This window comes from Antedon mediterranea, chromosome 7, assembly GCF_964355755.1.
Source record: "Antedon mediterranea chromosome 7, ecAntMedi1.1, whole genome shotgun sequence".
Classification (NCBI taxonomy): domain Eukaryota; kingdom Metazoa; phylum Echinodermata; class Crinoidea; order Comatulida; family Antedonidae; genus Antedon; species Antedon mediterranea.
The window spans coordinates 9,922,395-9,945,512 of NC_092676.1; the positions used below are offsets into that span (position 1 = coordinate 9,922,395).

The 23,118-nt window shown below is 42.4% G+C and overlaps 54 non-coding genes across 54 annotated transcripts; all 54 read left to right on the forward strand.

Annotated features, from left to right (window-relative positions):
* The first annotated feature begins 9,409 nt into the window (after nucleotides 1-9,409).
* Trnag-gcc (transfer RNA glycine (anticodon GCC)) lies at nucleotides 9,410-9,480 on the forward strand. The gene has a single exon. It is a non-coding gene; the product is annotated as a tRNA-Gly (tRNA).
* A 67-nt stretch (nucleotides 9,481-9,547) lies between these two features.
* Trnag-gcc (transfer RNA glycine (anticodon GCC)) lies at nucleotides 9,548-9,618 on the forward strand. Its single transcript has one exon. It is a non-coding gene; the product is annotated as a tRNA-Gly (tRNA).
* Nucleotides 9,619-9,814: 196 nt separating this feature from the next.
* Nucleotides 9,815-9,885, forward strand: Trnag-gcc (transfer RNA glycine (anticodon GCC)). The gene has a single exon. It is a non-coding gene; the product is annotated as a tRNA-Gly (tRNA).
* Nucleotides 9,886-9,952: 67 nt separating this feature from the next.
* Trnag-gcc (transfer RNA glycine (anticodon GCC)) lies at nucleotides 9,953-10,023 on the forward strand. Its single transcript has one exon. It is a non-coding gene; the product is annotated as a tRNA-Gly (tRNA).
* A 334-nt stretch (nucleotides 10,024-10,357) lies between these two features.
* Trnag-gcc (transfer RNA glycine (anticodon GCC)) lies at nucleotides 10,358-10,428 on the forward strand. The gene has a single exon. It is a non-coding gene; the product is annotated as a tRNA-Gly (tRNA).
* Nucleotides 10,429-10,495: 67 nt separating this feature from the next.
* On the forward strand, nucleotides 10,496-10,566 carry Trnag-gcc (transfer RNA glycine (anticodon GCC)). The gene has a single exon. It is a non-coding gene; the product is annotated as a tRNA-Gly (tRNA).
* Nucleotides 10,567-10,900: 334 nt separating this feature from the next.
* On the forward strand, nucleotides 10,901-10,971 carry Trnag-gcc (transfer RNA glycine (anticodon GCC)). Its single transcript has one exon. It is a non-coding gene; the product is annotated as a tRNA-Gly (tRNA).
* Nucleotides 10,972-11,042: 71 nt separating this feature from the next.
* On the forward strand, nucleotides 11,043-11,113 carry Trnag-gcc (transfer RNA glycine (anticodon GCC)). The gene has a single exon. It is a non-coding gene; the product is annotated as a tRNA-Gly (tRNA).
* A 67-nt stretch (nucleotides 11,114-11,180) lies between these two features.
* On the forward strand, nucleotides 11,181-11,251 carry Trnag-gcc (transfer RNA glycine (anticodon GCC)). Its single transcript has one exon. It is a non-coding gene; the product is annotated as a tRNA-Gly (tRNA).
* Nucleotides 11,252-11,318: 67 nt separating this feature from the next.
* On the forward strand, nucleotides 11,319-11,389 carry Trnag-gcc (transfer RNA glycine (anticodon GCC)). The gene has a single exon. It is a non-coding gene; the product is annotated as a tRNA-Gly (tRNA).
* A 67-nt stretch (nucleotides 11,390-11,456) lies between these two features.
* Nucleotides 11,457-11,527, forward strand: Trnag-gcc (transfer RNA glycine (anticodon GCC)). The gene has a single exon. It is a non-coding gene; the product is annotated as a tRNA-Gly (tRNA).
* Nucleotides 11,528-11,723: 196 nt separating this feature from the next.
* Trnag-gcc (transfer RNA glycine (anticodon GCC)) lies at nucleotides 11,724-11,794 on the forward strand. The gene has a single exon. It is a non-coding gene; the product is annotated as a tRNA-Gly (tRNA).
* A 67-nt stretch (nucleotides 11,795-11,861) lies between these two features.
* Trnag-gcc (transfer RNA glycine (anticodon GCC)) lies at nucleotides 11,862-11,932 on the forward strand. Its single transcript has one exon. It is a non-coding gene; the product is annotated as a tRNA-Gly (tRNA).
* Nucleotides 11,933-12,266: 334 nt separating this feature from the next.
* On the forward strand, nucleotides 12,267-12,337 carry Trnag-gcc (transfer RNA glycine (anticodon GCC)). The gene has a single exon. It is a non-coding gene; the product is annotated as a tRNA-Gly (tRNA).
* Nucleotides 12,338-12,408: 71 nt separating this feature from the next.
* Trnag-gcc (transfer RNA glycine (anticodon GCC)) lies at nucleotides 12,409-12,479 on the forward strand. The gene has a single exon. It is a non-coding gene; the product is annotated as a tRNA-Gly (tRNA).
* Nucleotides 12,480-12,546: 67 nt separating this feature from the next.
* Trnag-gcc (transfer RNA glycine (anticodon GCC)) lies at nucleotides 12,547-12,617 on the forward strand. Its single transcript has one exon. It is a non-coding gene; the product is annotated as a tRNA-Gly (tRNA).
* A 67-nt stretch (nucleotides 12,618-12,684) lies between these two features.
* Nucleotides 12,685-12,755, forward strand: Trnag-gcc (transfer RNA glycine (anticodon GCC)). The gene has a single exon. It is a non-coding gene; the product is annotated as a tRNA-Gly (tRNA).
* Nucleotides 12,756-12,821: 66 nt separating this feature from the next.
* Trnag-gcc (transfer RNA glycine (anticodon GCC)) lies at nucleotides 12,822-12,892 on the forward strand. The gene has a single exon. It is a non-coding gene; the product is annotated as a tRNA-Gly (tRNA).
* Nucleotides 12,893-12,959: 67 nt separating this feature from the next.
* Trnag-gcc (transfer RNA glycine (anticodon GCC)) lies at nucleotides 12,960-13,030 on the forward strand. The gene has a single exon. It is a non-coding gene; the product is annotated as a tRNA-Gly (tRNA).
* Nucleotides 13,031-13,237: 207 nt separating this feature from the next.
* On the forward strand, nucleotides 13,238-13,308 carry Trnag-gcc (transfer RNA glycine (anticodon GCC)). Its single transcript has one exon. It is a non-coding gene; the product is annotated as a tRNA-Gly (tRNA).
* Nucleotides 13,309-13,446: 138 nt separating this feature from the next.
* On the forward strand, nucleotides 13,447-13,517 carry Trnag-gcc (transfer RNA glycine (anticodon GCC)). Its single transcript has one exon. It is a non-coding gene; the product is annotated as a tRNA-Gly (tRNA).
* A 334-nt stretch (nucleotides 13,518-13,851) lies between these two features.
* On the forward strand, nucleotides 13,852-13,922 carry Trnag-gcc (transfer RNA glycine (anticodon GCC)). The gene has a single exon. It is a non-coding gene; the product is annotated as a tRNA-Gly (tRNA).
* Nucleotides 13,923-13,989: 67 nt separating this feature from the next.
* Trnag-gcc (transfer RNA glycine (anticodon GCC)) lies at nucleotides 13,990-14,060 on the forward strand. The gene has a single exon. It is a non-coding gene; the product is annotated as a tRNA-Gly (tRNA).
* A 67-nt stretch (nucleotides 14,061-14,127) lies between these two features.
* Trnag-gcc (transfer RNA glycine (anticodon GCC)) lies at nucleotides 14,128-14,198 on the forward strand. Its single transcript has one exon. It is a non-coding gene; the product is annotated as a tRNA-Gly (tRNA).
* Nucleotides 14,199-14,394: 196 nt separating this feature from the next.
* Trnag-gcc (transfer RNA glycine (anticodon GCC)) lies at nucleotides 14,395-14,465 on the forward strand. Its single transcript has one exon. It is a non-coding gene; the product is annotated as a tRNA-Gly (tRNA).
* A 207-nt stretch (nucleotides 14,466-14,672) lies between these two features.
* Nucleotides 14,673-14,743, forward strand: Trnag-gcc (transfer RNA glycine (anticodon GCC)). The gene has a single exon. It is a non-coding gene; the product is annotated as a tRNA-Gly (tRNA).
* Nucleotides 14,744-14,881: 138 nt separating this feature from the next.
* Trnag-gcc (transfer RNA glycine (anticodon GCC)) lies at nucleotides 14,882-14,952 on the forward strand. The gene has a single exon. It is a non-coding gene; the product is annotated as a tRNA-Gly (tRNA).
* Nucleotides 14,953-15,286: 334 nt separating this feature from the next.
* On the forward strand, nucleotides 15,287-15,357 carry Trnag-gcc (transfer RNA glycine (anticodon GCC)). The gene has a single exon. It is a non-coding gene; the product is annotated as a tRNA-Gly (tRNA).
* Nucleotides 15,358-15,424: 67 nt separating this feature from the next.
* Trnag-gcc (transfer RNA glycine (anticodon GCC)) lies at nucleotides 15,425-15,495 on the forward strand. The gene has a single exon. It is a non-coding gene; the product is annotated as a tRNA-Gly (tRNA).
* Nucleotides 15,496-15,562: 67 nt separating this feature from the next.
* On the forward strand, nucleotides 15,563-15,633 carry Trnag-gcc (transfer RNA glycine (anticodon GCC)). The gene has a single exon. It is a non-coding gene; the product is annotated as a tRNA-Gly (tRNA).
* Nucleotides 15,634-15,829: 196 nt separating this feature from the next.
* On the forward strand, nucleotides 15,830-15,900 carry Trnag-gcc (transfer RNA glycine (anticodon GCC)). The gene has a single exon. It is a non-coding gene; the product is annotated as a tRNA-Gly (tRNA).
* Nucleotides 15,901-15,967: 67 nt separating this feature from the next.
* On the forward strand, nucleotides 15,968-16,038 carry Trnag-gcc (transfer RNA glycine (anticodon GCC)). Its single transcript has one exon. It is a non-coding gene; the product is annotated as a tRNA-Gly (tRNA).
* A 67-nt stretch (nucleotides 16,039-16,105) lies between these two features.
* On the forward strand, nucleotides 16,106-16,176 carry Trnag-gcc (transfer RNA glycine (anticodon GCC)). Its single transcript has one exon. It is a non-coding gene; the product is annotated as a tRNA-Gly (tRNA).
* A 66-nt stretch (nucleotides 16,177-16,242) lies between these two features.
* Nucleotides 16,243-16,313, forward strand: Trnag-gcc (transfer RNA glycine (anticodon GCC)). Its single transcript has one exon. It is a non-coding gene; the product is annotated as a tRNA-Gly (tRNA).
* A 67-nt stretch (nucleotides 16,314-16,380) lies between these two features.
* Nucleotides 16,381-16,451, forward strand: Trnag-gcc (transfer RNA glycine (anticodon GCC)). Its single transcript has one exon. It is a non-coding gene; the product is annotated as a tRNA-Gly (tRNA).
* A 207-nt stretch (nucleotides 16,452-16,658) lies between these two features.
* Nucleotides 16,659-16,729, forward strand: Trnag-gcc (transfer RNA glycine (anticodon GCC)). The gene has a single exon. It is a non-coding gene; the product is annotated as a tRNA-Gly (tRNA).
* Nucleotides 16,730-16,867: 138 nt separating this feature from the next.
* On the forward strand, nucleotides 16,868-16,938 carry Trnag-gcc (transfer RNA glycine (anticodon GCC)). Its single transcript has one exon. It is a non-coding gene; the product is annotated as a tRNA-Gly (tRNA).
* A 334-nt stretch (nucleotides 16,939-17,272) lies between these two features.
* On the forward strand, nucleotides 17,273-17,343 carry Trnag-gcc (transfer RNA glycine (anticodon GCC)). The gene has a single exon. It is a non-coding gene; the product is annotated as a tRNA-Gly (tRNA).
* Nucleotides 17,344-17,410: 67 nt separating this feature from the next.
* On the forward strand, nucleotides 17,411-17,481 carry Trnag-gcc (transfer RNA glycine (anticodon GCC)). The gene has a single exon. It is a non-coding gene; the product is annotated as a tRNA-Gly (tRNA).
* A 67-nt stretch (nucleotides 17,482-17,548) lies between these two features.
* Trnag-gcc (transfer RNA glycine (anticodon GCC)) lies at nucleotides 17,549-17,619 on the forward strand. Its single transcript has one exon. It is a non-coding gene; the product is annotated as a tRNA-Gly (tRNA).
* Nucleotides 17,620-17,815: 196 nt separating this feature from the next.
* On the forward strand, nucleotides 17,816-17,886 carry Trnag-gcc (transfer RNA glycine (anticodon GCC)). Its single transcript has one exon. It is a non-coding gene; the product is annotated as a tRNA-Gly (tRNA).
* Nucleotides 17,887-17,953: 67 nt separating this feature from the next.
* On the forward strand, nucleotides 17,954-18,024 carry Trnag-gcc (transfer RNA glycine (anticodon GCC)). The gene has a single exon. It is a non-coding gene; the product is annotated as a tRNA-Gly (tRNA).
* A 67-nt stretch (nucleotides 18,025-18,091) lies between these two features.
* Trnag-gcc (transfer RNA glycine (anticodon GCC)) lies at nucleotides 18,092-18,162 on the forward strand. The gene has a single exon. It is a non-coding gene; the product is annotated as a tRNA-Gly (tRNA).
* A 196-nt stretch (nucleotides 18,163-18,358) lies between these two features.
* Trnag-gcc (transfer RNA glycine (anticodon GCC)) lies at nucleotides 18,359-18,429 on the forward strand. Its single transcript has one exon. It is a non-coding gene; the product is annotated as a tRNA-Gly (tRNA).
* Nucleotides 18,430-18,496: 67 nt separating this feature from the next.
* On the forward strand, nucleotides 18,497-18,567 carry Trnag-gcc (transfer RNA glycine (anticodon GCC)). The gene has a single exon. It is a non-coding gene; the product is annotated as a tRNA-Gly (tRNA).
* Nucleotides 18,568-18,904: 337 nt separating this feature from the next.
* On the forward strand, nucleotides 18,905-18,975 carry Trnag-gcc (transfer RNA glycine (anticodon GCC)). The gene has a single exon. It is a non-coding gene; the product is annotated as a tRNA-Gly (tRNA).
* Nucleotides 18,976-19,180: 205 nt separating this feature from the next.
* On the forward strand, nucleotides 19,181-19,251 carry Trnag-gcc (transfer RNA glycine (anticodon GCC)). Its single transcript has one exon. It is a non-coding gene; the product is annotated as a tRNA-Gly (tRNA).
* A 204-nt stretch (nucleotides 19,252-19,455) lies between these two features.
* Trnag-gcc (transfer RNA glycine (anticodon GCC)) lies at nucleotides 19,456-19,526 on the forward strand. Its single transcript has one exon. It is a non-coding gene; the product is annotated as a tRNA-Gly (tRNA).
* Nucleotides 19,527-19,593: 67 nt separating this feature from the next.
* Trnag-gcc (transfer RNA glycine (anticodon GCC)) lies at nucleotides 19,594-19,664 on the forward strand. The gene has a single exon. It is a non-coding gene; the product is annotated as a tRNA-Gly (tRNA).
* A 334-nt stretch (nucleotides 19,665-19,998) lies between these two features.
* Trnag-gcc (transfer RNA glycine (anticodon GCC)) lies at nucleotides 19,999-20,069 on the forward strand. Its single transcript has one exon. It is a non-coding gene; the product is annotated as a tRNA-Gly (tRNA).
* Nucleotides 20,070-20,403: 334 nt separating this feature from the next.
* Trnag-gcc (transfer RNA glycine (anticodon GCC)) lies at nucleotides 20,404-20,474 on the forward strand. The gene has a single exon. It is a non-coding gene; the product is annotated as a tRNA-Gly (tRNA).
* A 67-nt stretch (nucleotides 20,475-20,541) lies between these two features.
* Trnag-gcc (transfer RNA glycine (anticodon GCC)) lies at nucleotides 20,542-20,612 on the forward strand. Its single transcript has one exon. It is a non-coding gene; the product is annotated as a tRNA-Gly (tRNA).
* A 67-nt stretch (nucleotides 20,613-20,679) lies between these two features.
* Trnag-gcc (transfer RNA glycine (anticodon GCC)) lies at nucleotides 20,680-20,750 on the forward strand. The gene has a single exon. It is a non-coding gene; the product is annotated as a tRNA-Gly (tRNA).
* Nucleotides 20,751-22,390: 1,640 nt separating this feature from the next.
* Trnag-gcc (transfer RNA glycine (anticodon GCC)) lies at nucleotides 22,391-22,461 on the forward strand. The gene has a single exon. It is a non-coding gene; the product is annotated as a tRNA-Gly (tRNA).
* Nucleotides 22,462-23,118: the final 657 nt, after the last annotated feature.

Consider the following 23,118-nt stretch of genomic DNA (forward strand, 5'->3'; position numbering starts at 1 on the left):
TATGATGAATCGATCATTTTCTATAAATCTAGTTTAATATGATTGTTGAGCTATTTAGCTTAGATGTTCCAATTGTTATACCAATTGATTATTTAATTACAATGACGGCTTTAATTATCCATTAATTTACAGTTTAAACCGTTCAATCTATCGTTCGTTCCACTGCTGTGTGTTCGTTCAACATCTATCCATTGTGTGCTCAACCAATTGTTCGACCATTCAACCAATCGTTTTACCAATTTGTCAAATCGTTCGTTTCATTGCCGTGTTGAATAAACATTATTTATATCTATACCTTTGTGAACGCGTTTAATTCGTTTTGACTCCCAGAACCGCACGTGACGTCAAGGTTACATAAGTTTAAAATCTATCTTCTACTGCAATAATCTATCTCTAAGATGTTTGACGTTGAACCAAGTGATTCAGTGAGTTGCGTAAGCTCCAAACGCTCATCATCGAGCAGCAGATCTAGGATCCGGGTTAAGGCTGAAGCTGCAGCATTAAGGGAACGAGCTGCCAGACAGAAAGAAATGCATGACTTGGAAATGCAGGAATTGGTGCTCAAACAAAAGAAGACTGATGTGGAATTGCAAATTGAAATCGGGGCAATTGAAGCAGCCGACAAAGTTTACAACGAAGCTGAACAGGACGAGGATGAGGCAGTAGATCGTGAACTCGAAAATCTTTCTCTACCAAAGCTTCATATTGAAACAACCACTCCCAAACTTCCATCAGGAAATCTGCCCGACCAACGATTTGCTCCTGATTATCGAGCAGAATATGTTCCAAAGGAGGAGACAGAACTGTTAGGGAATCCTATGCTGTGGCAGCCTACACCTCAACCAGCAGTGTTCCAACCATTTAATCTGGATGCTCCTGTATTCCACCAACACAAGCAGATCGATGCCATAGATAGACTGGCATCCACAATGATGAGAGCACAAGATAAGCAAAATGAAGCATTGAGACAGATCGTCCAACAACAGCAACAAAGTGTTACTGCGCTTACCTTGCCTAACCCGTCAATGAAGTTATACAGTGGCAATCCTGCTGAATACTGCGAGTTTGTCACTTCATTCAAACATCTTGTTGAGAACAAAACTGTGAGCCAGAGTGCAAGACTGCACTACTTGGTACAGTACACGAATGGGGCTGTACAAGAGTTGATGAGAAGCTGTCTATCGATGAGTGATGATAAAGGATATGTTGAGGCGAGACGCTTGCTAAAGGAAAGATATGGACAAGCATACAAGATAGCTGCTGCCCACGTTCAACTCTTGCTGGATTGGCCGATTATCAAAGTCGAGGATGGCATAGCTCTACAACGCTTCTCTACTCAACTAACAAGCTGTGCAAATACACTTCAGGAAATTGGATACCTTAGCAAGCTAGATAATCCAGACAATCTTCGGAAAATCATTGAACGTCTTCCGTATCGACTAAGGCTAAGATGGCGGGAAGTGGTTGACACTATCATCGTAAAGGAAAAGAGAGATGTGAATATTAAGGATATTACCAAGTTTGTCACCGATAAGGCTAGGGTAGCAACTCATCCAGTCTTTGGTAAAATAGAGCCAGTGAAGTCTACCAATTCTCCAAATTCGGATAAATTATCGACCAACCACAAATCTAGCAGTTATGCCGTTCACAATTCTCAGTCAATCACACCTGTAACATCACAACCAACGTGTCCGCTATGCTGTGAGGACCATTGGCTCTCCAGATGTGAGCAGTTCCGACGGAAGTCACTCAACGACCGATGGAAATGTGTAAATGACAAGAAAATCTGTATCAACTGTCTTACAGTTGGACATTTTGTGAAAGATTGTCAAAAGCAAAGTTTCTGCAAAATATCCGGATGCACGAAGAAACACTCAACATATTTACATCCCAAAGGTGAGACTGCAAGTAATGCTGGTACTGTTGCTGTACAACCAGTTCAGACGTCTCCAGCAACCTTCAGTGGTGAACAGGTCAACATGTCGGCATCGAGAAGCACATCAACCGTTACTGGTCTTGCTGCCGTACCTGTGAGAGTCAAGGCTCCAGGAAGTGCCAAGCTTGTAGAAACCTATGCATTTCTTGATAGTGGATCCAACACAACTTTCTGCACCACTGGTCTACTAAAGCAATTAGGAATATCATCGAATACTGTAGACTTATCATTGACAACCATGAACGGAGTAAATAGACCAATCCAGTGTGAACTTACAAAGTTGGAGATTTTGGATTTAAATCATGGACATTCCGTCTTACTTCCAAACGTCTATTCAGTGCAAACCCTACCAATTTCTACCGATACGATCGCTACTCCAGATGACATTAACAAATGGCCTCACCTAGCTGGGATTAAAGTAGATAAAATAAATGCAGATATTGGTATTCTCATTGGAAGTGATGTGCCAGAATTGCTACAACCGCTGGAAGTACGCGAATGCCACGATGGTGGTCCATTTGCCACTAGAACACTATTTGGCTGGGTTGTCAACGGCCCATTGGGAAGGAAGAACTCTGGATCAACACACTGCACTAACTACATTGATTCACATGAAGAGTTGTCAACACAGTTCAAGGACTACTGTAATCTAGAATTCAATGACAGCCTGTACAACCCGAAGGCTGCGATGTCGCAAAATGACAAACAGGCATTGCGAATTATGGAAAAAAGCGCTGTTTTGAAAGATGGACATTATGAGATTGCGTTACCATGGAAGTCTTATCCACCAAATCTGAAGACCAACAAAATACAAGCTGAACGCAGACTTCAGTCCCTCAAACGACGTCTAGACAATGATCCAATTGTATTTGAGAAATATCGCATGTTCATGAACGACTTGGTAAGAAAGGGCTATGCTGATAAGGTGGAAGTTAATGGTTCGGTACCTGAAGGATGGTACTTACCACATCACCCAGTATTTCATCCTCAAAAACCTGACAAGGTACGTGTTGTTTTTTACTGTTCGGCGAGATATGGAGGCACATCATTAAACGACCAGCTTCTACAGGGGCCGGACCTTACTAACACACTAGTCGGGGTACTAACCCGTTTCCGGCGAGAACAAATCGCTTTCATGGCGGACATTGAATCAATGTATTACCAGGTACGAGTACGACAAAATGATTCAGACTACCTTAAATACCTCTGGTGGCCAGATGGCAATACCGAGAAGCAGCCTGAAGAGTACAAGATGATGGTTCATCTGTTTGGGAGTGTGTCATCTCCTAGCTGTGCCAACTATGCACTAAAACGTAATGCAGAAGACAACCGAGATGACTTCGATGCAGAGACAATCAAAACAGCGAAGGAAAGCTTTTACCTGGATGATTGTCTTCATTCTGTAAAGACAGAGCCAGAAGCCAAACAACTGATCAAACAACTTCAGGAACTACTAAACCAGGGCGGGTTCCGTCTGACAAAGTGGACGTCAAATTCAATAAATGTTATTGAATCAGTTCCGGATGCCAAAAGGGCAAAATTGGTGAAGGACTTGGATCTGAATTTCGGTGGCATGATGTTAACTGAACGAGCATTAGGTGTCAAATGGAGCCTGTCAACTGACACATTTGGTTATAGTATCAACAAGAAAGAACGTCCAGCGACAAGACGTGGAATGTTATCAATAACAAGTTCGGTGTACGATCCACTTGGATTTGTCGGTCCATGTATCTTGCCTGCAAAGGCCATTCAACAAGAACTGTGCCAAAAGGGTTTAGGATGGGATGACAAGATTCCAGATGCTTGCAAAGCAAGGTGGGAGGATTGGCTCCAGGATCTTCCTAAGCTGGAGCAGTTCAGCATTCCAAGATGCTTCAAGCCTCTAAACTTTGAAAATGTAGTTAAACGAGAACTACATCACTTCTCAGATGCTTCAAGTAATGGATATGGTGCAGTATCTTATCTTCGACAAATCAATGTAAATGGAGACATCAGTTGTGCTATTGTGATGGCAAAATCCAGGTTAGCTCCTCTCAAGACGATGACTATACCAAGAATGGAGTTATCGGCAGCTGTTGTTTCCACACGATTAGACAAAATGATTAAACAAGAACTGCAAACACCTATAGATAGTTGTACGTTTTGGACGGATAGCACATGTGTTCTACGCTATTTAGAAAACAAGGAAACACGATTTCAGACGTTTGTAGCTAATCGAGTCACAACCATACTTGATCAAAGTGACGCAAGTCAATGGAGATTTGTGGATGGGTTACACAACCCTGCAGATGAAGCATCAAGAGGTATGACAGTAAATGAATTATTGATCAATCAACGTTGGAAGGAAGGTCCAGAATTCCTAAAGCAACCTGAGAGGACATGGCCACAAAGACCAGCAAACATGGGTGAAATCCCACAAGATGACCCAGGGGTAAAGGCAAAATCCACAGTCTGTGCTACTGGTATAAATGTAATTGACTCGATTTCATCAGTCATTAACTACTACTCATCATGGGAGAAGTTGAAGAAGTCGTTTGCATGGATTTTGAGGTACAAAGAAAAGTTACGAGAAGTGGTTCGCAGGCGTAAGGCTGGAGACGATGTTTCGTTTAATAGAAATGACACAGTTGATCCAATCAATGTTTTGGAGATGAAAGGTGCTGAAATTGCTATCACGAAGCATGTACAGAAATGCTTTGAAGACGAGCAAGTTTGCCTGAAGCATGTAAGCCTATCTCAACCCTGCAATACCAAAAAGCAACGAGCACTACCAAAATCCAGCAAGATCTACAAACTCGATCCCATCTTAAGTGAGGGAGTGATCAGAGTAGGGGGCCGTCTTCAAAATTCACCTATCAACGGTGACATGAAACATCAGATAATCCTACCAAAGAATCACCACATAGTGAAGCTCATTACTACATACTATCACCATTTATCAGGACACAGTGGACTAGAATACACAATGTCCCTAGTTCGACAGAAGTTCTGGCCGATTGATGCACATACTGCAGTGAAGAAAGTTCTAAACGAGTGTTTCAGCTGTAAGAGACGCCAATCATCAGTTGGGAAACAAAAAATGGCTTCACTTCCGCAAGACCGAGTAACACCTTCGAAGCCACCGTTCACGTACGTTGGTGTTGACTGCTTCGGCCCATTCGAAGTAAAAAAGGGGAGGTCAAATGTGAAGAGATATGGTGTCCTTTTCACGTGTCTCACTGTACGAGCAATCCACATCGAAGTTTCAAACTCACTTGACACGGAGTCATTCATGAATGCTATGAGAAGATTCATAGAACCAAGAGGACAGCCAGAAGAGATTCGATCAGATAATGGAGGAAACTTCAAAAAGGGAGAGAAGGAACTGAATAAAGCAATTAAAGAGTGGAATCAAGGACAAATCCATGAATTCTTGTTGCAACGAAATGTGAAATGGTTATTCAATCCACCAATGGGATCTCATCATGGAGGAGTATGGAAGCGCTGTATTCGGACAGTGAGGAAAGTCATGATGGCTGTGCTGAAACAACAAGTGCTTGATGATGAAGGCCTAAACACTTTAATGTGTGAAGCAGAGGCTATTGTTAATGGTCGGCCGATTACTAAGATATCGGATGACCCTCGTGACATGACGCCTTTAACTCCGAATCATTTACTGCTGTTGCGAGGAGAGAACAGCTTACCTCCTGGTAACTTTTCAAAGGAGGATATGTATCGTCGACGATGGAAACAAGTACAGTACTTATCAAATGTGTTCTGGCGACGATGGGTACGGGAGTATTTACCGTCACTGCAACAAAGACAAAAATAGAATGTGCAAAAGAGAAACTTTGCTGTAGACGATGTTGTGTTTGTTCTTGACAAAAACACACCACGAAGTTCATGGCCATTGGGAAGAGTTCTTGAAGTGTACAGCAACCAAAAGGATGGACTTGTACGGTCAGTGAAAGTAAAGACAAACACATCAACGCTTGTGAGACCAATTGACAAACTGGTCCTTCTTGAGAATGCGACCAACTAATTGGAAATATGAACTTTTGAACATTACAGATTGTTCTTCTGCGTTTTATAAGATCCAATTTTGGAATTTATCTTTTCCTTATAAATTTTAACAATGTTAGGTTTTTGTTGACATGTTTATTTTTATGTAAAGGCTATCCATACGGTGCCTTTAAGGGGCCGGAATGTTAACTTTGAAATGTATAATGTCGCCCTCTATTTCATGTTTGGTGAGCAAGAGGTGACTTTTCTCCTAGTAAGGTCAGATTGCCATAGTAACGGGCAGACTTGCTCAGAGTTGTGCTTTGGGATAGTTCATAGCCTAGATAAATACACTGATAGTTAAAAATATGTACTGTAATCTATAGGTTCTGGTGAAGAAACAGATGTAAGTTTATGATGCTTTATATTTAGATAATATAATCTTTTGTATCATTTAACTGTAGCCTACTAGATAATTACAAATTACTGACTCAATTATACTATAATCTAGGCCTAGGCCTACTGTTAAATTGAAGTACTAATGGTAATACAGTAATGATGAATCGATCATTTTCTATAAATCTAGTTTAATATGATTGTTGAGCTATTTAGCTTAGATGTTCCAATTGTTATACCAATTGATTATTTAATTACAATGACGGCTTTAATTATCCATTAATTTACAGTTTAAACCGTTCGATCTATCGTTCGTTCCACTGCTGTGTGTTCGTTCAACATCTATCCATTGTGTGCTCAACCAATTGTTCGACCATTCAACCAATCGTTTTACCAATTTGTCAAATCGTTCGTTTCATTGCCGTGTTGAATAAACATTATTTATATCTATACCTTTGTGAACGCGTTTAATTCGTTTTGACTCCCAGAACCGCACGTGACGTCAAGGTTACATGTCATGAATCGTGTAAAAATATGTTTATAATAATAATCTAAAGGGTTCTGTAACACTACTGATGACAAAATAAACATATTCGGCTCCACTGAATACGACGTCTTGTTGCCGGTAACCAGATTCATACGGTACATGACGCATTTATTATAGTCACTGGTCGGTCGTAGGTCAGATTTGATATTGTTCTATTATAAAAATGCATCGTCCCTGAATTTATTAATTACTATCTAACGATACAGGTGAGCATCATTAAAGAAAATCAACTTTAAAACCTTCACCAATACTATTTATTAAATTTAATTTAAAAAAAATCCAAAACGGCGATTTGACTTAGTATTGATAGGCCTAAAACAATAAATATTTTGGCACATATGGCTTTTCATATGTAGGCTCCTGGAATCTAGTTTACAGAAACAACTTTAAACATCAACTACTAACAACATGAACAAGAAAAATGGATTTTTAATTCTCTTTTCTTTATTCTTCCGAAGGTAGCCCTACAGTACAAATAACAAAACAGATACGACATAATATGTATTGTTATTGAAATTGATGAATGAACAGCAAACTATTCTTTAAGATGGCATAGTGATGAGTGACGGACACTTTACCTCAAAATACCATCAACAGAGTCTTAGAAAATAATAGAAATACAAATAATATATCATCCAAAAAAATATTTACAAAATAGAACAACAAACAAAATCTACAAAAAAAAATCATAAATAAATCATTTTGTTTTCTCACTTAATTTTTAATCTTGAAAATCGGTATCCGTAGTAGATTTTACACACAAATAACAATAATTTATATGCTAATTAATTCTTCTTCGCCCGCAGAGCAACTGCATCCTGTCGAAAGTATTTATTTTCTTGATTGGTGACGGGAAAGTTCTTGAAGCATTATTCAGTAGCATCTTGAAGAATTCCATTTCGATACTGCTCAGGCACATACTCTATTTGATCAACGAGTGAACTTACATATCATGAAATATTAAACAATTATACTGTAGCTTGAAATTAGCATGGGACGGAAAATATTCAAGGAGTTTGACACTATTTTTAGGCACGGCTATTATTGCACCATTCAAGAGTGAATCCGACCGTTTAATTTAGCGAACGTGTTCTAAACTATATTTATAAACTTTGACTAATGACCACGACCTCGGTGCTGATTGTTACGTTATGTTGATTATTAATTAATATATGATAAAATAATTGGAGGTATATTAAAAAAAAACGTATTCTTACATACAGGATTAAATAGATTAATTTGTCGATAATCAATGACTTACTTCTTAACTCATTCACATTAAATATTTCCATTTCCTCATATGGTGTGTGCAAGTCACCTTTGACATCGTCAAAACCTACCGATTTCAACAATTGCATATTTTCTTCCAGAGTGAATTCGTTGTAAAATCTGTTTTTATATCCCGTAAAAATTAAATGAAATACAGCTGCTTAAACCCAAGAAGAAATTTCGCATCTCCAAATATAATAAATCTATATTGATAATGATGTATATTATAATTCTCGCCAGTCAACTAAAAAACTCATTATCATATCATACCTCAAGGTGGTGCTTCCATTTAGTGTGATTCTTCAAGTAGTACGAAAGTCCATCAACATCGTGGCCACGTAGTTGTTTTTTTGGCCCACTATAAAGAAGAAAACACTCTCCGCCTTCTTTAAGACAGTTATGGATATTCTGAAAAGCTTGTGGTTTGTGTTTTACCCAATGCAGAGCATACAGACACTATCTTGCTGAATTCACCTTTCCAGTGTGGATGTGTCTCCAGGCAGTTTGAGATATCTGCAATTTCTTAAGATACATTCGTATCTACGTGTTTTTGTCTTGCATTATCTATCATTTCTTTTGAAATGTCAAAACCTAAAATGAGAAGAAAACCTTAATGATTAGCATGCAGTGGCACTGCATCTTGGTATACGGAAAGAATCAATCGATTCATAATATATACTGTACTCCACTCATTGACAAAACACTACCACTGCTTGGAAAGGGAACGGAGCGAAGCCAATTTGTATTAAGAATGTTATGTGCCAAAAAGGGGAACTTCAAAAGTTACTACATAATTACATTATTTACATTATCAATGGTCTGATGGTCTTGTACAGCAATGCACTACTAATTATGTGTGTATTGTGTCAATATAAAAAGGTGAACTACGACTGACCAGTGATTATGAAGCATATTCGTGCAGCATCGGTGGATCCGTGTAAAATTCCCGGACGATGCATTTTTAGAATGGAATAATATCAAAGCTGACCTATAAATGACCGGTGATTATGAACTATACACGTGCAGCATCGGTGGTTCAGTGGTAGAATTCTCGCCTGCCACACGTAGAATCCGGGTAAAATTTCCAGCCGATGCATTTTTATAATGGAACAATATCGACGCTCTCCTATAATGACCGGTGATTATAAAACATATACGTGTAGCATCGGTGGTTCAGTGGTAGAATTCTCGCCTGCCACGCGGGGGACCCGGGTTCAATTCCCGGAATAATATCAAAGCTGACCTAGGACTGACCAGTGATTATGAAGCATATTCGTGTAGCATCGGTGGTTCAGTGGTAGAATTCTCGCCTGCCACGCGAGGGACCCGGGTTCAATTCCCGGCCGATGCATTTTAAGAATGGAATAATATCAAAGGTGACCTAGGACTGACCAGTGATTATGAAGCATATTCGTGTGGCATCGGTGGTTCAGTGGTAGAATTCTCGCCTGCCACGCGCCGGATCCGGGTTCAATTCCCGGCCGATGCAATAGAATAATATCAAAGCTGACTTATAAATTACCGGTGATTATGAACTATACACGTGCAGCAGCAGTGGTTCTGTTTTAGAAATCTCGCCTGCCACAGGTAGAATCCGGGTAAAATTTCCAGCCGATGCATTTTTATAATGGAACAATATCGACGCTCTCCTATAATGACCGGTGATTATAAAACATATACGTGTAGCATCGGTGGTTCAGTGGTAGAATTCTCGCCTGCCACGCGGGGGACCCGGGTTCAATTCCCGGCCGATGCATTTTTATAATGGAATAATATCAAAGCTGAACTAGGACTGACCAGTGATTATGAAGCATATTCGTGTAGCATCGGTGGTTCAGTGGTAGAAATCTCGCCTGCCACGCGAGGGACCCGGGTTCAATTCCCGGCCGATGCATTTTTAGAATGGAATAATATCAAAGGTGACCTAGGACTGACCAGTGATTATGAAGCATATTCGTGTGGCATCGGTGGTTCAGTGGTAGAATTCTCGCCTGCCACGCGCCGGATCCGGGTTCAATTCTCGGCCGATGCAATGGAATAATATCAAAGCTGACTTATAAATTACCGGCGATTATGAACTATACACGTGCAGCAGCAGTGGTTCTGTTTTAGAAAACTCGCCTGCCACAGGTAGAATCCGGGTAAAATTTCCAGCAGATGCATTTTTATAATGGAACAATATCGACGCTCTCCTATAATGACCGGTGATTATAAAACATATACGTGTAGCATCGGTGGTTCAGTGGTAGAATTCTCGCCTGCCACGCGGAGGACCCGGGTTCAATTCCCGGCCGATGCATTTTTATAATGGAATAATATCAAAGCTGAACTAGGACTGACCAGTGATTATGAAGCATATTCGTGTAGCATCGGTGGTTCAGTGGTAGAATTCTCGCCTGCCACGCGGGGGACCCGGGTTCAATTCCCGGCCGATGAATTTTTAGAATGGAATAATATCAAAGGTGACCTAGGACTGACCAGTGATTATGAAGCATATTCGTGTGGCATCGGTGGTTCAGTGGTAGAATTCTCGCCTGCCACGCGCCGGATCCGGGTTCAATTCTCGGCCGATGCAATGGAATAATATCAAAGCTGACTTATAAATTACCGGCGATTATGAACTATACACGTGCAGCATCAGTGGTTCTGTTTTAGAAATCTCGCCTGCCACACGTAGAATCCGGGTAAAATTTCCAGCCGATGCATTTTTATAATGGAACAATATCGACGCTCTCCTATAATGACCGGTAATTATAAAACATATACGTGTAGCATTGGTGGTTCAGTGGTAGAATTCTCGCCTGCCACGCGGGAGACCCGGGTTCAATTCCCAGCCGATGCATTTTTATAATGGAACAATATCGACGCTCTCCTATCCTATAATGACCGGTAATTATAAATCATATACGTGTAGCATCGGTGGTTCAGTGGTAGAATTCTCGCCTGCCACGCGGGGGACCCGGGTTCAATTCACGGCTGGTGCATTTTTATAATGGAATAATATCAAAGGTGACCTGGAACTGACCAGTTATTATGAAGCATATTCGTGTAGCATCGGTGGTTCAGTGGTAGAATTCTCGCCTGCCACGCGGGGGACCCGGGTTCAATTCCCGGCCGATGCATTTTTATAATGGAATAATATCAAAGCTGAACTAGGACTGACCAGTGATTATGAAGCATATTCGTGTGGCATCGGTGGTTCAGTGGTAGAAATCTCGCCTGCCACGCGCCGGATCCGGGTTCAATTCCCGGCCGATGCATTTTTAGAATGGAATAATATCAAAGGTGACCTAGGACTGACCAGTGATTATGAAGCATATTCGTGTGGCATCGGTGGTTCAGTGGTAGAATTCTCGCCTGCCACGCGCCGGATCCGGGTTCAATTCCCGGCCGATGCAATGGAATAATATCAAAGCTGACTTATAAATTACCGGTGATTATGAACTATACACGTGCAGCAGCAGTGGTTCTGTTTTAGAAAACTCGCCTGCCACAGGTAGAATCCGGGTAAAATTTCCAGCAGATGCATTTTTATAATGGAACAATATCGACGCTCTCCTATAATGACCGGTGATTATAAAACATATACGTGTAGCATCGGTGGTTCAGTGGTAGAATTCTCGCCTGCCACGCGGAGGACCCGGGTTCAATTCCCGGCCGATGCATTTTTATAATGGAATAATATCAAAGCTGAACTAGGACTGACCAGTGATTATGAAGCATATTCGTGTAGCATCGGTGGTTCAGTGGTAGAATTCTCGCCTGCCACGCGGGGGACCCGGGTTCAATTCCCGGCCGATGAATTTTTAGAATGGAATAATATCAAAGGTGACCTAGGACTGACCAGTGATTATGAAGCATATTCGTGTGGCATCGGTGGTTCAGTGGTAGAATTCTCGCCTGCCACGCGCCGGATCCGGGTTCAATTCTCGGCCGATGCAATGGAATAATATCAAAGCTGACTTATAAATTACCGGCGATTATGAACTATACACGTGCAGCATCAGTGGTTCTGTTTTAGAAATCTCGCCTGCCACACGTAGAATCCGGGTAAAATTTCCAGCCGATGCATTTTTATAATGGAACAATATCGACGCTCTCCTATAATGACCGGTAATTATAAAACATATACGTGTAGCATTGGTGGTTCAGTGGTAGAATTCTCGCCTGCCACGCGGGAGACCCGGGTTCAATTCCCAGCCGATGCATTTTTATAATGGAACAATATCGACGCTCTCCTATCCTATAATGACCGGTAATTATAAATCATATACGTGTAGCATCGGTGGTTCAGTGGTAGAATTCTCGCCTGCCACGCGGGGGACCCGGGTTCAATTCACGGCTGGTGCATTTTTATAATGGAATAATATCAAAGGTGACCTGGAACTGACCAGTTATTATGAAGCATATTCGTGTAGCATCGGTGGTTCAGTGGTAGAATTCTCGCCTGCCACGCGGGGGACCCGGGTTCAATTCCCGGCCGATGAATTTTTAGAATGGAATAATATCAAAGGTGACCTAGGACTAACCAGTGATTATGAAGCATATTCGTGTGGCATCGGTGGTTCAGTGGTAGAATTCTCGCCTGCCACGCGCCGGATCCGGGTTCAATTCCCGGTCGATGCAGTTTTGTAATGGAATAATATCGACGCTCTCCTATAATGACCGGTAATTATAAATCATATACGTGTAGCATCGGTGGTTCAGTGGTAGAATTCTCGCCTGCCACGCGGGGGACCCGGGTTCAATTCCCGGCCGATGCATTTTTGTAATGGAATAATATCAAAGCTGACCTAGGACTGACCAGTGATTATGAAGCATATTCGTGTAGCATCGGTGGTTCAGTGGTAGAATTCTCGCCTGCCACGCGGGGGACCCGGGTTCAATTCCCGGCCGATGCATTTTTGTAATGGAATAATATCAAAGCTGACTTATAAATTAACGGTGATTATGAACTATACACGTGCAGCATCAGCAGTGGTTCTGTTTTAGAAATCTCGCCTGCCACACGTAGAATCCGGGTAAAATTTCCAGCCGATGCATTTTTATAATGGAACAATATCGACGCTCTCCTATAATGACCGGTGATTATAAAACATATACGTGTAGCATCGGTGGTTCAGTGATAGAATTCTCGCCTGCCACGCGGGGGACCCGGGTTCAATTCACGGCTGGTGCATTTTTATAATGGAATAATATCAAAGGTGACCTGGAACTGACCAGTTATTATGAAGCATATTCGTGTAGCATCGGTAGATCAGTGGTAGTATTCTCGCCTACCACGCGGGTATTCTCGCCTACCAAGCATATTCGTGTGGCATCGGTGGTTCAGTGGTAGAATTCTCGCCTGCCACGCGCCGGATCCGGGTTCAATTCCCGGCCGATGCAATGGAATAATATCAAAGCTGACTTATAAATTACCGGTGATTATGAACTATACACGTGCAGCAGCAGTGGTTCTGTTTTAGAAATCTCGCCTGCCACAGGTAGAATCCGGGTTCAATTCCCGGTCGATGCAGTTTTGTAATGGAATAATATCAAAGCTGACTTATAAATTACCGGTGATTATGAACTATACACGTGTAGCATCAGTGGTTCTGTTTTAGAAATCTCGCCTGCCACACGTAGAATCCGGGTAAAATTTCCAGCCGATGCATTTTTATAATGGAACAATATCGACGCTCTCCTATAATGACCGGTGATTATAAAACATATACGTGTAGCATCGGTGGTTCAGTGGTAGAATTCTCGCCTGCCACGCGGGGGACCCGGGTTCAATTCCCGGCCGATGCATTTTTATAATGGAATAATATCAAAGCTGAACTAGGACTGACCAGTGATTATGAAGCATATTCGTGTAGCATCGGTGGTTCAGTGGTAGAATTCTCGCCTGCCACGCGAGGGACCCGGGTTCAATTCCCGGCCGATGCATTTTTAGAATGGAATAATATCAAAGGTGACCTAGGACTGACCAGTGATTATGAAGCATAATCGTGTGGCATCGGTGGTTCAGTGGTAGAATTCTTGCCTGCCACGCGCCGGATCCGGGTTCAATTCCCGGCCGATGCAATGGAATAATATCAAAGCTGACTTATAAATTACCGGTGATTATGAACTATACACGTGCAGCAGCAGTGGTTCTGTTTTAGAAATCTCGCCTGCCACAGGTAGAATCCGGGTAAAATTTCCAGCCGATGCATTTTTATAATGGAACAATATCGACGCTCTCCTATAATGACCGGTGATTATAAAACATATACGTGTAGCATCGGTGGTTCAGTGGTAGAATTCTCGCCTGCCACGCGGGGGACCCGGGTTCAATTCCCGGCCGATGCATTTTTATAATGGAATAATATCAAAGCTGACTTATAAATTAACGGTGATTATGAACTATACACGTGCAGCATCAGCAGTGGTTCTGTTTTAGAAATCTCGCCTGCCACACGTAGAATCCGGGTAAAATTTCCAGCCGATGCATTTTTATAATGGAACAATATCGACGCTCTCCTATAATGACCGGTGATTATAAAACATATACGTGTAGCATCGGTGGTTCAGTGATAGAATTCTCGCCTGCCACGCGGGGGACCCGGGTTCAATTCACGGCTGGTGCATTTTTATAATGGAATAATATCAAAGGTGACCTGGAACTGACCAGTTATTATGAAGCATATTCGTGTAGCATCGGTAGATCAGTGGTAGTATTCTCGCCTACCACGCGGGTATTCTCGCCTACCAAGCATATTCGTGTGGCATCGGTGGTTCAGTGGTAGAATTCTCGCCTGCCACGCGCCGGATCCGGGTTCAATTCCCGGCCGATGCAATGGAATAATATCAAAGCTGACTTATAAATTACCGGTGATTATGAACTATACACGTGCAGCAGCAGTGGTTCTGTTTTAGAAATCTCGCCTGCCACAGGTAGAATCCGGGTTCAATTCCCGGTCGATGCAGTTTTGTAATGGAATAATATCAAAGCTGACTTATAAATTACCGGTGATTATGAACTATACACGTGTAGCATCAGTGGTTCTGTTTTAGAAATCTCGCCTGCCACACGTAGAATCCGGGTAAAATTTCCAGCCGATGCATTTTTATAATGGAACAATATCGACGCTCTCCTATAATGACCGGTGATTATAAAACATATACGTGTAGCATCGGTGGTTCAGTGGTAGAATTCTCGCCTGCCACGCGGGGGACCCGGGTTCAATTCCCGGCCGATGCATTTTTATAATGGAATAATATCAAAGCTGAACTAGGACTGACCAGTGATTATGAAGCATATTCGTGTAGCATCGGTGGTTCAGTGGTAGAATTCTCGCCTGCCACGCGAGGGACCCGGGTTCAATTCCCGGCCGATGCATTTTTAGAATGGAATAATATCAAAGGTGACCTAGGACTGACCAGTGATTATGAAGCATATTCGTGTGGCATCGGTGGTTCAGTGGTAGAATTCTTGCCTGCCACGCGCCGGATCCGGGTTCAATTCCCGGCCGATGCAATGGAATAATATCAAAGCTGACTTATAAATTACCGGTGATTATGAACTATACACGTGCAGCAGCAGTGGTTCTGTTTTAGAAATCTCGCCTGCCACAGGTAGAATCCGGGTAAAATTTCCAGCCGATGCATTTTTATAATGGAACAATATCGACGCTCTCCTATAATGACCGGTGATTATAAAACATATACGTGTAGCATCGGTGGTTCAGTGGTAGAATTCTCGCCTGCCACGCGGGGGACCCGGGTTCAATTCCCGGCCGATGCATTTTTATAATGGAATAATATCAAAGCTGAACTAGGACTGACCAGTGATTATGAAGCATATTCGTGTAGCATCGGTGGTTCAGTGGTAGAATTCTCGCCTGCCACGCGGGGGACCCGGGTTCAATTCCCGGCCGATGAATTTTTAGAATGGAATAATATCAAAGGTGACCTAGGACTAACCAGTGATTATGAAGCATATTCGTGTGGCATCGGTGGTTCAGTGGTAGAATTCTCGCCTGCCACGCGCCGGATCCGGGTTCAATTCCCGGTCGATGCAGTTTTGTAATGGAATAATATCGACGCTCTCCTATAATGACCGGTAATTATAAATCATATACGTGTAGCATCGGTGGTTCAGTGGTAGAATTCTCGCCTGCCACGCGGGGGACCCGGGTTCAATTCCCGGCCGATGCATTTTTATAATGGAATAATATCAAAGCTGACCTAGGACTGACCAGTGATTATGAAGCATATTCGTGTAGCATCGGTGGTTCAGTGGTAGAATTCTCGCCTGCCACGCGGGGGACCCGGGTTCAATTCCCGGCCGATGCATTTTTGTAATGGAATAATATCAAAGCTGACTTATAAATTAACGGTGATTATGAACTATACACGTGCAGCATCAGCAGTGGTTCTGTTTTAGAAATCTCGCCTGCCACACGTAGAATCCGGGTAAAATTTCCAGCCGATGCATTTTTATAATGGAACAATATCGACGCTCTCCTATAATGACCGGTGATTATAAAACATATACGTGTAGCATCGGTGGTTCAGTGATAGAATTCTCGCCTGCCACGCGGGGGACCCGGGTTCAATTCACGGCTGGTGCATTTTTATAATGGAATAATATCAAAGGTGACCTGGAACTGACCAGTTATTATGAAGCATATTCGTGTAGCATCGGTAGATCAGTGGTAGTATTCTCGCCTACCACGCGGGTATTCTCGCCTACCAAGCATATTCGTGTGGCATCGGTGGTTCAGTGGTAGAATTCTCGCCTGCCACGCGCCGGATCCGGGTTCAATTCCCGGCCGATGCAATGGAATAATATCAAAGCTGACTTATAAATTACCGGTGATTATGAACTATACACGTGCAGCAGCAGTGGTTCTGTTTTAGAAATCTCGCCTGCCACAGGTAGAATCCGGGTTCAATTTCCGGTCGATGCAGTTTTGTAATGGAATAATATCAAAGCTGACTTATAAATTACCGGTGATTATGAACTATACACGTGTAGCATCAGTGGTTCTGTTTTAGAAATCTCGCCTGCCACACGTAGAATCCGGGTAAAATTTCCAGCCGATGCATTTTTATAATGGAACAATATCGACGCTCTCCTATAATGACCGGTGATTATAAAACATATACGTGTAGCATCGGTGGTTCAGTGGTAGAATTCTCGCCTGCCACGCGGGGGACCCGGGTTCAATTCCCGGCCGATGCATTTTTATAATGGAATAATATCAAAGCTGAACTAGGACTGACCAGTGATTATGAAGCATATTCGTGTAGCATCGGTGGTTCAGTGGTAGAATTCTCGCCTGCCACGCGAGGGACCCGGGTTCAATTCCCGGCCGATGCATTTTTAGAATGGAATAATATCAAAGGTGACCTAGGACTGACCAGTGATTATGAAGCATATTCGTGTGGCATCGGTGGTTCAGTGGTAGAATTCTTGCCTGCCACGCGCCGGATCCGGGTTCAATTCCCGGCCGATGCAATGGAATAATATCAAAGCTGACTTATAAATTACCGGTGATTATGAACTATACACGTGCAGCAGCAGTGGTTCTGTTTTAGAAATCTCGCCTGCCACAGGTAGAATCCGGGTAAAATTTCCAGCCGATGCATTTTTATAATGGAACAATATCGACGCTCTCCTATAATGACCGGTGATTATAAAACATATACGTGTAGCATCGGTGGTTCAGTGGTAGAATTCTCGCCTGCCACGCGGGGGACCCGGGTTCAATTCCCGGCCGATGCATTTTTATAATGGAATAATATCAAAGCTGAACTAGGACTGACCAGTGATTATGAAGCATATTCGTGTAGCATCGGTGGTTCAGTGGTAGAATTCTCGCCTGCCACGCGGGGGACCCGGGTTCAATTCCCGGCCGATGAATTTTTAGAATGGAATAATATCAAAGGTGACCTAGGACTGACCAGTGATTATGAAGCATATTCGTGTGGCATCGGTGGTTCAGTGGTAGAATTCTCGCCTGCCACGCGCCGGATCCGGGTTCAATTCTCGGCCGATGCAATGGAATAATATCAAAGCTGACTTATAAATTACCGGCGATTATGAACTATACACGTGCAGCATCAGTGGTTCTGTTTTAGAAATCTCGCCTGCCACACGTAGAATCCGGGTAAAATTTCCAGCCGATGCATTTTTATAATGGAACAATATCGACGCTCTCCTATAATGACCGGTAATTATAAAACATATACGTGTAGCATCGGTGGTTCAGTGGTAGAATTCTCGCCTGCCACGCGGGGGACCCGGGTTCAATTCCCGGCCGATGCATTTTTATAATGTAATAATATCAAAGCTGACCTAGGACTGACCAGTGATTATGAAGCATATTCGTGTAGCATCGGTGGTTCAGTGGTAGAATTCTCGCCTGCCACGCGGGGGACCCGGGTTCAATTCCCGGCCGATGCATTTTTATAATGGAATAATATCAAAGGTAACCTAGGACTGACCAGTGATTATGAAGCATATTCGTGTAGCATCGTGGTAGAATTCTCGCCTGCCTGCCACGCGCCGGATCCGGGTTCAATTCCCGGCCGATGCAGTTTTGTAATGGAATAATATCAAAGCTGACTTATAAATTACCGGTGATTATGAACTATACACGTGTAGCATCAGTGGTTCTGTTTTAGAAATCTCGCCTGCCACACGTAGAATCCGGGTAAAATTTCCAGCCGATGCATTTTTATAATGGAACAATATCGACGCTCTCCTATAATGACCGGTGATTATAAAACATATACGTGTAGCATCGGTGGTTCAGTGATAGAATTCTCGCCTGCCACGCGGGGGACCCGGGTTCAATTCACGGCTGGTGCATTTTTATAATGGAATAATATCAAAGGTGACCTGGAACTGACCAGTTATTATGAAGCATATTCGTGTAGCATCGGTGGATCAGTGGTAGTATTCTCGCCTGCCACGCGGGGGACCCGGGTTCAATTCCCGGCCGATGTATTTTTAGAATGGAATAATATCAAAGGTGACCTAGGACTGACCAGTGATTATGAAGCATATTCGTGTGGCATCGGTGGTTCAGTGGTAGAATTCTCGCCTGCCACGCGCCGGATCCGGGTTCAATTCCCGGTCGATGCAGTTTTGTAATGGAATAATATCAAAGCTGACTTATAAATTACCGGTGATTATGAACTATACACGTGTAGCATCAGTGGTTCTGTTTTAGAAATCTCGCCTGCCACAGGTAGAATCCGGGTAAAATTTCCAGCCGATGCATTTTTATAATGGAACAATATCGACGCTCTCCTATAATGACCGGTGATTATAAAACATATACGTGTAGCATCGGTGGTTCAGTGGTAGAATTCTCGCCTGCCACGCGGGGGACCCGGGTTCAATTCCCGGCCGATGCATTTTTATAATGGAATAATATCAAAGCTGAACTAGGACTGACCAGTGATTATGAAGCATATTCGTGTAGCATCGGTGATTCAGTGGTAGAATTCTCGCCTGCCACGCGGGGGACCCGGGTTCAATTCCCGGCCGATGCATTTTTAGAATGGAATAATATCAAAGGTGACCTAGGACTGACCAGTGATTATGAAGCATATTCGTGTGGCGTCGGTGGTTCAGTGGTAGAATTCTCGCCTGCCACGCGCCGGATACGGGTTCAATTCTCGGCCGATGCAATGGAATAATATCAAAGCTGACTTATAAATTACCGGTGATTATGAACTATACACGTGCAGCATCAGTGGTTCTGTTTTAGAAATCTCGCCTGCCACACGTAGAATCCGGGTAAAATTTCCAGCCGATGCATTTTTATAATGGAACAATATCGACGCTCTCCTATAATGACCGGTGATTATAAAACATATACGTGTAGCATCGGTGGTTCAGTGGTAGAATTCTCGCCTGCCACGCGGGGGACCCGGGTTCAATTCCCGGCCGATGCATTTTTATAATGGAATAATATCAAAGCTGACCTAGGACTGACCAGTGATTATGAAGCATATTCGTGTGGCATCGGTGGTTCAGTGGTAGAATTCTCGCCTGCCACGCGCCGGATACGGGTTCAATTCTCGGCCGATGCAATGGAATAATATCAAAGCTGACTTATAAATTACCGGTGATTATGAACTATACACGTGCAGCATCAGTGGTTCTGTTTTAGAAATCTCGCCTGCCACACGTAGAATCCGGGTAAAATTTCCAGCCGATGCATTTTTATAATGGAACAATATCGACGCTCTCCTATAATGACCGGTGATTATAAAACATATACGTGTAGCATCGGTGGTTCAGTGGTAGAATTCTCGCCTGCCACGCGGGGGACCCGGGTTCAATTCCCGGCCGATGCATTTTTATAATGGAATAATATCAAAGCTGACCTAGGACTGACCAGTGATTATGAAGCATATTCGTGTAGCATCGGTGGTTCAGTGGTAGAATTCTCGCCTGCCACGCGGGGGACCCGGGTTCAATTCCCGGCCGATGCATTTTTAGAATGGAATAATATCAAAGGTGACCCAGGACTGACCAATGATTATGAAGCATGTTCGTGAAGCATCAGTCGTTCAGTGGTAGAATTCTCGCCTGCCACGCGGGGGACCCGGGTTCAATTCCCGGCCGATGCATTTTTATAATGGAATAATATCAAATGTGACCTAGTACTGACCAGTGATTATGAAGCATATTCGTGTAGCATCGGTGGTTCAGTGGTAGAATTCTCGCCTGCCACGCGGGTGACCTTGGTTCAATTCTCGGCCGATGCATTTTTATAATGGAATAATATAAAAGGTGACCTATGAATTACCAGTGATTATGAAGCATATTCGTTTAGCATCGGTTGTTCAGTGACCTAGGACTGACCAGTGATTAGACCTAAAAAAAAATAGTTTGTTTGCTGTCATCCGCCGCCCCTAATTTCGCCAAAAATTTGGGGCGGAGATAAGAAAAAAATTTGTTTACGTTGAGGGCGCTTTTAAAAAAAAAGTTTTTTTATGATTTTTTTTTGCCGAAAAGGTTTAAAAATCGAGTGTGTGAGGATGAAACAATAAAAATAATAACGTAGCGTATATTTCGGTGTATAATCGCACTTTTGACACGCAAATTTAACCTTATACACCGAACATAAATGCCTCAACACACAGATATCGCCACCTCGTTGGCTAGGCCTGGGCTTTTTAAGGTAAGGCCTACTAGGCCTAGCCTAGGCCTATAAGTATTACTAAAGAGTAGGCCTAGCCTAGCTACAGTGTACTAGCGTAACAGCAACCTGCTAGTTTTCTAGGCATTTTAGCGTGATTTTGTACTAAATATGATGACAAGATTTGTTCATTATATGGAGCTGTTTTAGGCGCTCCGATAAAATTTCATTTGTAAACGTTTACGATTGGAATAGTATTATAGTTATATGCACGACCGTCGTACCCCCAGCCCTTCTTGGCAACCACATGGTGTACAGTATTCGACTAGTATATTCTCCAGTTGATTATAGCATAGACCTAGCGTACACACTTCTAGGATACATAGATACTAATCGAATACGATTGTCCGTGAAAACGTGCGCCTCTCGATAAATCGAGCGAGGCTAGCCCACACACACGTGCGGTCATGCACTCGATGTTGCGGGTGCGAAACTCATGAATAACAAGTTAGAAAGAACTGACAGAATGGGGGACTTCCCTTCATGTTGAGGCTGGGCGCGGCCGTCTTATACATCGACGATATACAAAATACCGATATTTTACTCTCAGTTAGGGGTGCGTCTTATACACAGGTGCGACTTATACACCGAAATATACGGTACACTAACTTCTAAAATATTTAATTAGGCCTGCTAACAACGACCTTCTGTGTAGTAGGCCTAGCCTAGGCTAGTTTAGACACGGGGCCTAACGCGCCCAAAACAGAATTAAAGTGTGAAACAAATTATGAATAGATGTTTGAGCTCGTTGTTTTATTCAGTGTGTTTTGTTACTCTCAAATTCACGTACAATTAACAGAGAAATTAACATTAAAAAAAAAAAAAAAAAAAACTTTTTTCCACCCGCCCCCCCCCCCCCCCTACCAAAACAAAAACTTGACAGAAAACAAATTTTTTTTTTTTTTAGGCCTTATGAAGCATATTCGTGTAGCATCGGTGGTTCAGTGATAGAATTCTCGCCTGCCACGCGGGGGACTCGGGTTCAATTCACGGCTGGTGCATTTTTATAATGGAATAATATCAAAGGTGACCTAGGACTGACCAGTGATTATGAAACATATTCGTGTAGCATCGGTGGTTCAGTGGTAGAATTTTCGCCTGCCATGCGGGGCACCCGGGTTAAATTCCCGGCCGATGCATTTTTAGAATGGAATAATATCAAAGCTGACCTATAAATGACCGGTGATTATGAACTATACACGTGTAGCATCGGTGGTTCTGTTTTAGAAATCTCGCCTGCCACACGTGGAATCCGGGTAAAATTTCCAGCCGATGCATTTTTATAATGGAACAATATGTGGCACATGCAAGCGAAATCGGACATAAGTTGCATTTGTAGATTTGGAGAAACAACCAAAAACATTAAAAGGCTGAAAAATTACATTTTTTAATTTTTACAGAAAATAATAGCTGAAACAATATTTATTTACATTACCTTGGTGTTTTTCTATTTTGAGACAAATAAATAGATACATTTTAAGATTTCGTGTAGTATGTTGGTTAAAAAGATAGTGTAAATTATGAATGATTTTCATAAAACCTATCATGTTTTATGCTTAAATTGAAAGTGTTCCATTGAGTTAATTTCAATGAAAATTTTGCATAATAATAGAACAATAGTTAATTAAGGAAGGTGCGAAGTTTCATTGAAATAAAACAATTAGAATACCCTTTTGCTAAGGCTTAAACTTAGACGTCCTGTTTATTTTTTTGTAGTTGTCGTTTCCTGTTACTTAACTTTAAAAGCATTTTTCTCAAAACACTGATTGTAACAACCAAAACTTTAGACTAAGATA